A 12,288-nucleotide genomic window follows, 5' to 3' on the forward strand; every position below is an offset into this window, starting at 1 on the left:
TATTGCACACTGTAAACTTACTCCACATATCCCTTGCCCAAAGTCATTTAATCTGTTAGTAATATTCATTAAAAAAATAAAGATTATTATTTTATTTATTTTTTTAGATCTGGCGGTGGAGCCCCTGCAGTACCTCTGCTGACCCCACTTTAAGAACCCCTGGACTACACAACACGTCTGGTATTCATCCATTCACTACTTGTCACCCTGATTAAAGTTGAAATCCGTAAAGGGGGAATAGGCGCCACTGTTTGCCCAAGCACCTTCGTGATTGTTTTTGTTATGTTGATGAACTGGAGGAGCATCTAGCATCGTGGTTTGTAAAAGTCTCAGTACATATTCTGCTCTTTATCGCACGTGCAATGATGTCCGACYGGGACAAAACTGTTGTTTGAAGTAACTTCTTTGTTTTTGTAATATCACAAACACGTGGCAGTTTCACCAACTATGAATCATTTTGCATCATCATGACGATGTGGCCGGTGACATTTTGCTTCTTGAAAACTTGTCTCCTGACATGCAAAACATTTTGGTACTGTATCAACAGTGGACTAATGAAAAAAATAGGGGATTTTAAGGATGCATCAAAAAAATTGCTACACAAACAGATGGACCATATGAGGAGAGATACAGCCATCAGAAATCCTGAGCTTGCTGATTTAATACTGAGTCAGGAAGAGTAGAAGAGACCAGGGGGAGAGGGTTACTGAACCTTCCCTACCCATCCTGTCTGTCTTCAAGCCACTTTGCTGCCACCTACCCAATCCTGCTCAGGAAGTGGGATCCTGCCCCCTTCTGGACATACATATATCATGCTACTTCACGTGTAAGAAGGACAACAATGATTGGATGACCCTCCTTAATGTATTGAAGATGAGGCAAAACAGTTTCCAATAACTCTCTTTATTCATCACACGCAGTCTGTATATTTGTTTTGCGATACAGACATCACTATTGATGATACAACACAAATATATACAAATCACATGTATGAGCTTGATGGGTCATGTTTAGTGTTTAGACATTGTTACTGTACACATGACAACATCACTTACCCTCAGTGTAAACTAATGTATGAGCTTGATTCATTCTTTGTCCTGGAGCTCCGTGGCTCAGAGGCTCAGCTCACTGTTGGTTTGTCCCAGGAACCATGCCCTCTCCTGCAGCCCCTGAACCTCTGTCTCCCTCAGGGGCTGGGTGAGTACACTTCCTCCTCCTCTATCCCACACATGCCCTGGGAAACATGAACACACATACTGTACAGAAAATACATACCGGTAATCACAATACACACAACGTAAAAAAGATTAACACGGTAATATTTTTCTGTATGCTCTTTGCAGATCTACCCACCTTGACGAGGGTGGACACAGGGTGAATGGTGCTGAGGTTCTTCAGTATGACCTGTGCTAGGCTGGAGACACTCAGACCAATGACCCAGGGGGTGTGCTCCTTCAGCCGAATCACCTCATAAGCACTGAAGAAACATTTTACACTACTTTAGAGTCCCATATTACTGTGTGTGTATACATACTCAAGATAATACTGACTTGCTCTAACTGTAATCTATGCCCATGTTTCTAGAGATTATTTGGTGATACACATTAACTTGTGACAAGGACAATGCTGATCCTCTCCCTAGAAAGGCCAGAACCTAGGAAGAAACCTAGAGAGGAACCAGGCTATGAGGGGTGGCCAGTCCTCTTCTGGCTGTGCCGGGTGGAGATTATAATAGAACATGGCCAAGATGCTCAAATGTTCATAGATTACCAGCAGAGTCAAATAATAATAATCACAGTGGTTGTCGAGGGAGCAACAGGTCAGCACCTCAGGAGTAAATGTCAGTTGGCTTTTCATAGCCGATCATTCAGAGTATCTCTACTGCTCCTGCGGTATCTAGAGAGTTGAAAACAGCAGTTCTGGGAAGGGTAGCACGTCCGGTGAACAGGTCAGGGTTCCATAGCCACAGGCAGAACAGTTGAAACTGGAGCAGCTGCATGGCCAGGTGGACTGGGGACAGCAAGGAGTCATCAGGCCAGGTAGTCCCGAGACATGGTCCTAGGGCTCAGGTCCTCCGAGAGAGAGAAAGAAAGAAAGAAAGAGAGAAAGAAAGAGAGAAAGAGAGAGAATTAGAAAGAGCATACTTAAATTCACACAGGACACTGGATAAGACYGGAGAAATACTCCAGATATAACAGACTGACCCTAGCCCCCCAACACATAAACTACTGCAGCATAAATACTGGAGGCTGAGACAGGAGGGGTCGGGAGACACTGTTACCCCGTCTGACGATACCCCCGGACAGACAGGGCCAAACAGGCAGYATATAACCCCACCCACTTTGCCAAGCACAGCACCCACATCACTAGAGGGATATCTTCAACCACCAACTTACCATCCTGAGACAAGGCCGGAGTATAGCCCACAAAGATCTCCGCCACGGCACAACCCAAGGGGGGTGCCAACCCGGACAGGAAGATCACATCAGTGACTCAACCCACTCAAGTGATGCACCCCTCCTAGGGACGGCATGGAAGAGCACCAGTAAGCCAGTGACTCAGCCCCTGTAATAGGGTTAGAGGCAGAGAATTCCAGTGGAGAGAGGGGAACCGGCAAGGCAGAGACAGCAAGGGCGGTTCATTGCTCCAGTGCCTTTCCGTTCACCTTCACACTCTTGGGCCAGACTACACTCACACTACACATAGGACCTACTGAAGAGATGAGTCTTCAATAAAGACTTAATGGTTGAGACCGAGTCTGCGTCTCTCACATGGGTAGGCAGACCATTCCATTAAAATGTAGCTCTATAGGAGAAAGCCAGGCCTCCAACTGTTTGCTTAGAAATTCTAGGGACAGTAAGGAGGCCTGCGTCTTGTGACCATAGCGTACGTGTAGGTATGTACGGCAGGACCAAATCGGAAAGATAGGTAGGAGCAAGCCCATGTAATGCTTTGTAGGTTAGCAGTAAAACCTTGAAATCAGCTCTTGCCTTAACAGGAAGCCAGTGTAGAGAGGCTAGCACTGGAGTAATATGATCACATTTTTTGGTTCTAGTCAAGATTCTAGCAGCCGTGTTTAGCACTAACTGAAGTTTATTTAGTGCTTTATCCGGGTAGCCGGAAAGTAGAACATTGCAGTAGTCTAACCTAGAAGTGACAAAAGCATGGATTAATTTTTCTGCATCATTTTTGGACAGAACGTTTCAGATTTTTGCAACGTTACGTAGATGGAAAAAAGCTGTCCTTGAAACAGTCTTGATATGTTCGTCAAAAGAGAGATCAGGGTCCAGAGTAACGCCGAGGTCCTTCACAGTTTTATTTGAGACGACTGTACAACCATCAACATTAATTGTCAGATTCAACCGAAGATCTCTTTGTTTCTTGGGACCTAGAACAAGCATCTCTGTTTTGTAGAACATTTGCAGCCATCCACTTCCTTATGTCTGAAACACAGGCTTCTAGCGAGGGCAATTTTGGGGCTTCACCATGTTTCATTGAAATGTACAGCTGTGTGTCATCCYCATAGCAGTGAAAGTTAACATTNTCATCCGCATAGCAGTGAAAGTTAACATTATGTTTCCGAATGACATCACCAAGAGGTAAAATATATAGTGAAAACAATAGTGGTCCCAAAACGGAACCTTGAGGAACACCGAAATTTACAGTTGATTTGTCAGAGGACAAAACATCCACAGAGACAAACTGATATCTTTCCGACAGTTAAGATCTAAACCAGGCCAGAACTTGTTGGACCAATTTGGGTTTCCAATCTCTCCAAAAGAATGTGGTGATCGATGGAATCAAAAGCAGCACTAAGGTCTAGGAGCACGAGGACAGATGCAGAGCCTCGGTCTGACGCCATTGAAAGGTAATTTACCACCTTCACAAGTGCAGTCTCAGTGCTATGATGGGGTCTAAAACCAGACTGAAGCGTTTCGTATACATTGTTTGTCTTCAGGAAGGCAGCTTTTTCAAAAATGTTTGAGAGGAATGGGAGATTCTATATAGGCCGATAGTTTTTATTTTCTGGGTCAAGGTTCGGCTTTTTCAAGAGAGGCTTTATTACTGCCACTTTTAGTGAGTTTGGTACACATCCGGTGGATAGAGAGACAGTTATTATGATCAACATAGGAGGGCCAAGCACAGGAAGCAGCTTTTTCAGTAGTTTAGTTGGAATAGGGTCCAGTATGCAGTTTGAAGGTTTAGAGGCCATGATTATTTTCATCAATGTGCCAAGAGATATAGTACTAAAAAACTTGAGTGTCTCCCTTGATCCTAGGTCCTAGAGTTCTGCAGACTCAGGACAACTGAGCTTTGGAGGAATACACATATTTAAAGAGGAGTCCATAATTTGTTTTCTAATGATCATGATCTTTTCCTCAAAGAAGTTCATGAATGTATCACTGCTGAAGTGAAAGCCATCCTCTCTTGGGGAATGCTGCTTTTTAGGTAGCTTTGCGACAGTATCAAAAATACATTTTGGATTGTTCTTATTTTTCTCAATTAATTTGGAAAAATAGGATGATCAAGCACAACCCGACACATTGGTGCGGCTGGCTTCCGGGTTGGAGGCGCGCTGTGTTAAGAAGCAGTGCGGCTTGGTTGGGTTGTGCTTCGGAGGACGCATGGCTTTCAACCTTTGTCTCTCCCAAGRCCGTACGGGAGTTGTAGCAATGAGACAAGATAGTAARTACTAGCGATTGGATACCACYAAAATTGGGGAGAAAAGGGGGTAAAAATAAAATAAAAAAATMMAGTTCCTCAGTTAGGTGGTTAACTGATTTTTGTACTCTGACGTCCTTGGGTAGGCGGAGGGAGTCGGAAGGGCAGCTAGGAATCTTTGGGTTGTCCGAGAATATATAGCATGACTTTTGATCATCCTTGGTTGGGGTCTGAGCAGATTATTTGTTGCGATTGCAAACGTAATAAAATGGTGGTCCGATAGTCCAGGATTATGAGGAAAAACATTAAGATCTACAACATTTATTCCATGGGACAAAACTAGGTCCAGAGTATGACTGTGGCAGTGAGTAGGTCTGGAGACATGTTGGACAAAACCCACTGTGTCGATGATGGCTCCGAAAGCCTTTTGGAGTGGGTCTGTGGACTTTTCCATGTGAATATTAAAGTCACCAAAAATTTGAATATTATCTGCCATGACTACAAGGTCCGATAGGAATTCAGGGAACTCAGTGAGGAACGCTGTATATGGCCCAGGAGGCCTGTAAACAGTAGCTATAAAAAGTGATTGAGTAGGCTGCATAGATTTCATGACTAGAAGCTCAAAAGACGAAAACGTCTGGGGGTTTTTGTAAATTGAAATTTGCTATCATAAATGTTAGCAACACCTCCGCCTTTGCGGGATGCACGGGGGATATGGTCACTAGTGTAACCAGGAGGCGAGGCCTCATTTAACACAGTAAATTCATCAGGCTTAAGCCATGTTTCAGTCAGGCCAATCACATCAAGATTATGATCAGTGATTAGTTCATTGACTATAACTGCCTTGAAAGTGAGGGATCTAACATTAAGTAGTACCCTATTTTGAGATGTGAGGTATCACAATCTCTTTCAATAATGGCAGGAATGGATGAGGTCTTTATTCCAGTGAGATTGCTAAGGCGAACACCGTCATGTTTAGTTTTGCTCAACCTAGGTCGTGGCACAGACACGGTCTCAATGGGGATAGCTGAGCTGACTACACTGACTGTGCTAGTGGCAGACTCCACTAAGCTGGCAGGCTGGCTAACAGCTTGCTGCCTGGCCTGCACCCTATCTCATTGTGGAGCTAGGGGAGTTAGAGCCCTGTCTATGTTCGTAGATAAGATGAGAGCCCCCTTCCAGCTAGGATGGAGTCTGTCACTCCTCAACAGGCCAGGCTTGGTCCTGTTTGTGGGTGAGTCCCAGAAAGAGAGCCAATTATCTACAAATTCTATCTTTTAGGAGGGGCAGAAAACAGTTTTCAACCAGCGATTGAGTTGTGTGACTGCTGTAGAGCTCATCACTCCCCCTAACTGGGAGGGGGCCAGAGATAATTACTCGATGCCGACACATCTTTCTAGCTGATTTACATGCTGAAGCTATGTTGCGCTTGGTGACCTCAGACTCTTTCATCCTAACATCGTTGGTGTCGACGTGGATAACATATCCCTATACTCTCTACACTCGCCAGTTTTAGCTTTAGCCAGCATCATCTTCAGATTATCCTTAACGTCGGTAGCTCTGCCCCCTGGTAAACAGTGCATGATCGCTGGATGATTCATTTTAAGTCTAATACTGCGGGTAATGGAGTTGCCAAACATCTGCCCAGCCCTCTGAATCCTGCCCAGCCTCCAGCTCTCTGGTGATGCATATTTTTGTATGGATTGATTGTGATGCTGTTTTGGACCTAATACAGGGTAGTGTCTCACCACTGGAGTCCCCGTGCTCTCCTATGATGTGTCCGTGGACACTGCTAGGGTGGATCTGCAGTCTCTCTCCCGTCAAGTAGGGGAACCGCCTTGAGTCCAGATTGGTTCCGCTGACCCTGTTCTGAGGGAAACCACTCAGCCTCCATGCCACATAGGTCAGCACATCCACCAGAGTGCCACAGAGTTCAGTACCATCGGGTTAGCCACCAGCCAGGGTTATAAACAAATAAATACATCCTCAATTACTATTGGACAGGGTTTATCCTCGCTAGGAAGAAACCTTTACTTAGGGAAAATGAGTCATGTAACTAAGTTTGACTTGACTCTTCTCATCAGTCTGATAATATCCTACTCACTTCTCCCTATACGAATATAAGAAGTGGACATGGTGTAGTGAGTTACTAGGGGTTTATATGACCAGGAGGATGGCGTCAGGGCTGTGCTGGGCCAATGGAGGGATGATCTGCTTCATCACCTAAATGTTCCTCTGGACCAGATCCAGACGACTCTCCCCCTTCCTCTGACGCGTGCCTGCAGTGATGACGCACAGCTTGGAGTTGGCTGTGTCTGAGTAGTCTAAGAGGAACAGAGCATGATATATTACAATATGTTACAACAAAGTGGGAAAATATCCCAAACTCCACATTTTTACATCTAGGGATTTCATAGTCACATTGGACACATTTTCCCACAAGAGTTTGAAATACAAAAAGCAGTCATCGTTCTGCTATAGCACTGTATTATTTTAAAGGAGTCAGCACACGTACATGCAAGCACACACACACACACAACACACACACACACACACAACACAACACACACACACACACAACCACACACACACACACACCACACCACACACACACACACACACACACACACACCACCCAAACAACACCAACACACCACACACACACACACACCAAACACACACACACACACACACACACACACACACACACACACACACACACACACACACACACACACACACACACACACACACACCACACACACACACACGGGCACTGAGCCAGGCTATAGCTGACCTCTGGCGGCTGTGATCTTGGAGGTCTTCAGGAAGAGGCTGGCTTGCTGCATGTCCATGCAGTCCTCTATAGCATCCACCACTTCATCAGCCACACCCTTCACAGCAAGTGACGGGGTAAGTGAGAAGCTATACTAGACTGTTTATCATCAGTATTCATAGGAATTGTTAACTCCAATTAAATGTATTTGTTGGAATGGTGTGGCACTGTATACAAGCTCAGAATAAAAATCTAAAGTCTTTGTTGTTCGCTCTGTGATATGCACAGTGGGACTCACCTACTGTAAGATACTGAGGGAAAATGCCATACTGACATTACCCACACCCAAGATGGTCACTTTGGTGTTTCCACCTCCTGGTCTAGGACTGATGTTGTTTCTCTCTGACAGTAAACATGGCATCTGCTTTTGATATAGTGGATAGAATAGGGACAACACAACATGTAATGCTTTTTCTATACAGCGTTTGGCTGCAATAACCAGGTGAATACAATGCAACTATACTGTATATCACTAAATGGACTGACTGACTGTCACCAGTTTATTGGATGATATTATAACCTACCTCTAATTTTAATAGATGAAAAGTTCAACGATGTATAAATCCGAAAAGTGGAGCCTTTTCATGTTATTGTAGCCTCGTGAAGTTCGATGCTCTTGCGATCATGGGTGGAATGACTAATAACCGATGTTCCATTTTTTCCCACTAGATGGCAGAAAATTCATTCCTAAAAGTTTCAATGGGAACGAGCTTTAACACTGGGACAAGAAAGCAGTGTCAAAAAAAACTATTGAAAAGAAGCGCTGTCTGTGGGGATGGGAATGGAAAGTGTGGTCTGTGCTGGTGTACGGTGTGCACACGGAGTAACCAATTTGTAGCCTATATGTGCATGGATATTCTGCAAAAAATATATATTTTATTTGGGTGAGTATTTTATATTTCACGATTTTTCCCCCCCATACAGTGATATGATATCATGTTGGATGGACTAAGCTAATTTTGATGCATTCGTAGAATGTTTTATTTTGTATTTTTTACATCGCGGTTTCAGTCAGTCACATTCTATATTTATATTGTAGGCTAAGTCTAATGGTTAAACTTGAAATACGTTTATAACTACTGTAGTATGTAGCCTATTTGGGTTTCTTTAGTTAAGTGACAGTGATAGTTTTAAAGTGGAGTTTTAAAAATCATCGGTGTTCCCAAACGATCATAATGAGAATGATGACGACGATGATGTATCAATTTAATGCAACCTTGTATATATATATATATATTCAGACACACATACTCATTAAAGGGTTTTTCTTCATTTTTACTATTTTCTACATTGTAGAAATGTATGTCTAAACTATTAAATAACACATATGGAAACATGTAGTAACCAAAAAAGTGTTAAACAAATCAAAATATATTTTATATTTGAGATTCTTCAAAGTAGCCACACTTTACCTTGATGAAGCTTTGCACACTCTTGGCATTCTCTCAACCAGTTTCATGAGGTAGTCACCTGGAATGCATTTCAATTAACAGGTGTGCCTTGTTAAAAGATCATTTGTGGAATTTCTTTCCTTTTTAATGCATTTGAGCCAATCAGTTGTGTTGTGACAAGGTAGGGGTGGTATACAGAAGATAGCCCTATTTGGTAAAAGACCAAGTCCATATTATGGCAAGAACAGCTCAAATAAGCAAAGAGAAATGACAGTCCATCATTACTAAACGACATGAAGGTCAGTTAAACAGGAAAATTTCAATAACTTTGAAAGTTTCTTCAAGTGTAATCTCCAAAACCATCAAGCGCTATGATGAAACTGGCTCTCATGACGACTGCCACGGGAAAGGAAGACCCAGAGTTACCTCTGCTGCAGAGGATAAGTTCATTCGAGAGACCAGCCTGAGAAATTGCCCAAATAATTGCTTCACAGAGTTCAAGTAACAGACACATCTCAACATCAACTGTTCAGAGGAGACTGCAAGAATCAGTCCTTCGAATTGCTGCAAAGAAACCACTACTAAAGGACACCAATGAGAAGACGAGACTTGCTTGGACCAAGAAACATGAGCAAATCTGAGCTTTGGTCTAATGAATCAAAATCTGAGATTTTTGGTTCCAACCTCTGTTTTGAGAGACGCAGTGTCACGACTTCCGCCGAGGTCGGTCCCTCTCCTTGTTCGGGCGGCGTTCGGCGGTCGATGTCACCGGTCTTCTAGCCATCGCCGTTCCACCTTTAATTTTCCATTTGTTTTGTCTTGTTTTCCCGCACACCTGGTTTGCATTCCCTCATTACTCGTCTTGCATATAACCCTCTGTTTCCCCCCATGTCTGTGTGTGGAATTGTTATATGTAAATGTATGTGTACTCCAGGCTGGTTTGCGCCGGGGTATTGTGTTTAGTTTTCTGAGTGCTGTGTTTTGTTCGCCTCAATAAAGGGCTCCGTTTGCTACCCATTTCTGCTCTCCTGCGCCTGACTTCCCTGCAGCCAGTTAGTTACGCACTCCATTACACGCAGAGTAGGTGAACGGATGATCTCCACGTGTGTGGTTCCCACCGTGAAGCATGGAGGAGGAGGTGTGATGGTTTGTGGGTGCTTTGCTGGTGACACTGTTGGTGATTTATTTCAAATTCAAGGCACACTTAACCAGCATGGCTACCACAGCATTATGCAGTGATACACCATCCCATCTGGTTTGCTGTTAGTGGGACTATCATTTGTTTTACAACAGGACAATGACCCAACACACCTCCAGGCTGTGTAAGGGCTATTTGACCAAGAAGGAGAGTGATTGAGTGCTGCATCAGATGACCTGGCCCCAACAATCACCCAACCTCAACCCAATTGAGATGGTTTGGGATGAGTTGGACTGCAGAGTGAAGGAAAAGCAGCCAACAAGTGCTCAGCATATTTGGGAACTCCTTCAATACTGTTGGAAAAGCATTCAATGTCACTTTTTTGGTTACTACATGGTTCTATATGTGTTATTTCATAGTTTTTATGTCTTCACTATTATTCTACAATGTAGAAAATAGTGAAAATAAAGAAAAACCTTTGAGTAGGTGTGTCCTAACTTGATATAGTGAGTATCTGGGTACATGGTGAGTAACTCAAGCTCTTCGCTCAGATCAAGCGTGATGGGACTCTTGGACCCCCTTGGACTGAACCATGCTTATCAGATTTCATTATCACTGTGATAAATCATATTACTTCCAATGAAGGCAGTGCATCGTTGCTGCAGGCTGCATCCCTAACTAACCACCATGATTCAGAGACCAGCAGCCCCTGGGACCCAGTCTCTCCGGTCAGTCCTGTGGCCCATTCCCTCTGGGTTGAGATTGAAGAAGCAGAACTATTGTTGACCTTATCTCCGCCAGAGCCCCAGAATCCTTTGGGAGGTATCGGATGTGATCATTCCTTTGGAGAAGTGATGTATCCGTATTGACAACCTGGGAAGGAAGTAGGATATCACATGTGAAGTATCTGGGATTTCCCTTCCCCTCGGGGATTATTGGGTTGTGGATATTGTGGAGTTGGGACTGAGCAGGGAAGAGAGAGGGTATCTGCCATTCAGCCTGCTATGGAACTGGGAGCTGAGGGGAGCCAGCATCAGCACCATCACCAGAGGAGGAAACCTGTGACACATGCACTGGATGAGCAGAAAAAGGTAAATGGAGCCCATCGCTGTCTGTCTCTCTGTCTGTCCGCTAATGACCTCTTTACAATTATGACCACTGCTTCACAGTGGTAATAATGTCACAAACAGGAGCTTGAGGGGAACATCTGTTTGATTCACCCCAAAATGTTTTTACATTACTGTTATATGAGTGTTATCCTGCTGGTGTGGTTGATCAAATCAGTGGCTGCAGTTTAATTCTGTGTACAAGTCACAGCAGTTTCTGAATGGTTTGAACTTTGAAACTGAACAGAACAAAATGTACTGCATAATGGTAAAAGTAAGTTTTATTGTAATCTGTTGGACAACTTTAAAAATGGTATGTACGAATATAAATTATGCATAATGCCGGTGGTGAAAATGACAGTAACAAAAGTATGTTTATTCTTGGCTAGATTCAATATGCATGCAGAGTTAGGTAGATTATGTATCTATTATGAGAGAGTTAATGGGGATCCCGTCCCCCATCTGTTCAGGCTTCATACCAGGATGTTATGAGGGTTCTCTACGGTAGCTAGGTTGTCCCCCCACCCCCGATGGCTGGCAGCTGGGGCAGCATATAATGGTCATGCTTTGGCTTTGGTGAAGCTTCTACATTGAACTGTGGGGCTGTCGTAGAGATTAGGTAATTTGCCTTGATAAGTACGTGCGATCGCTTTCAATGACTCCCCAAGTGAAAGTCTCCCTTTGAACAATGTAAAGCTCAGTGTTGGGTCTTATCATGTCAGCCCCCTCTCTCACGCCTTATGGCAGCCTGATTGCCTTGTACTCTTGCCTCATTGTTGGCCCTCATTTAGCCCACCCTCGTTTGTCATCAGATGTCTATTTAATCTTGGGATGATTAAATGTTCTATTTGTTCAGACCTGTGATTTCTATGATTCAGTGTTCCTGGGTTCTTGAGAGGTACAGGTAAAAGAAGGCTGCTTGTGAACTCATCATTATCCTTCAATAGCCAAAAGAGTAGTTTTCTGTGACTTGATGCTTTGGTTTTTCCCCTTACTGAATTATTGATAGGTTCGGGAGCAGTGATTTGAATCATCTCTGATTGTGATGGTAGTATCATTAATGAATGTCCTCCTAACCTGCTCTAACATCTTTTAGACCAATAATTCCTACAATGCACCATGTTGATTACCATATTAGTAATCCATCTGGTATGA

The 12,288-nt window shown here is 43.6% G+C and overlaps 1 pseudogene; it reads right to left on the reverse strand.

Moving 5' to 3' along the window:
• Positions 1-1,186: 1,186 nt before the first annotated feature.
• The window catches only part of LOC111961041 (L-lactate dehydrogenase B chain-like), a 31,186-nt pseudogene continuing 20,084 nt past the window's right edge, over positions 1,187-12,288 (reverse strand).

Source organism: Salvelinus sp. IW2-2015, linkage group LG4q.1:29 (assembly GCF_002910315.2).
Source record: "Salvelinus sp. IW2-2015 linkage group LG4q.1:29, ASM291031v2, whole genome shotgun sequence".
Lineage (NCBI taxonomy): Eukaryota > Metazoa > Chordata > Actinopteri > Salmoniformes > Salmonidae > Salvelinus > Salvelinus sp. IW2-2015.